Here is a 368-nt window from a genome sequence, read left to right on the forward strand (position 1 = left end):
TTTTAGGGATGTAAAAACAAACACCCAGAGCTGCTGTGTGGTTTTATTTGTTGTGGAGAAAGTGGTGAGATACAACACAAAAGCTATTCAGTGCATTATTATAGTGCAAATGATATGCCCTGCAATGATTGCTGGAACTGGAAATAGATTATACATAGGAACATAGTAAGTAAGGTTGAAAAAAGACATGTCCATCAAGTTCAACCTTTTATTTTTTTTATTTGCCTCAGAGGGGAAAAAATTCCTTCCTGACTCCAAGATGGCAATCGGACTAGTCCCTGGATCAACTTGTACTATGAGCTATCTCCCATAACCCTGTGTATATATTTTATAAAGAATATTATAGGGCAAATAGTTAACCTATTCCT

The sequence above is a fragment of the Xenopus laevis genome, chromosome 4S (assembly GCF_017654675.1).
Source record: "Xenopus laevis strain J_2021 chromosome 4S, Xenopus_laevis_v10.1, whole genome shotgun sequence".
NCBI lineage: Eukaryota > Metazoa > Chordata > Amphibia > Anura > Pipidae > Xenopus > Xenopus laevis.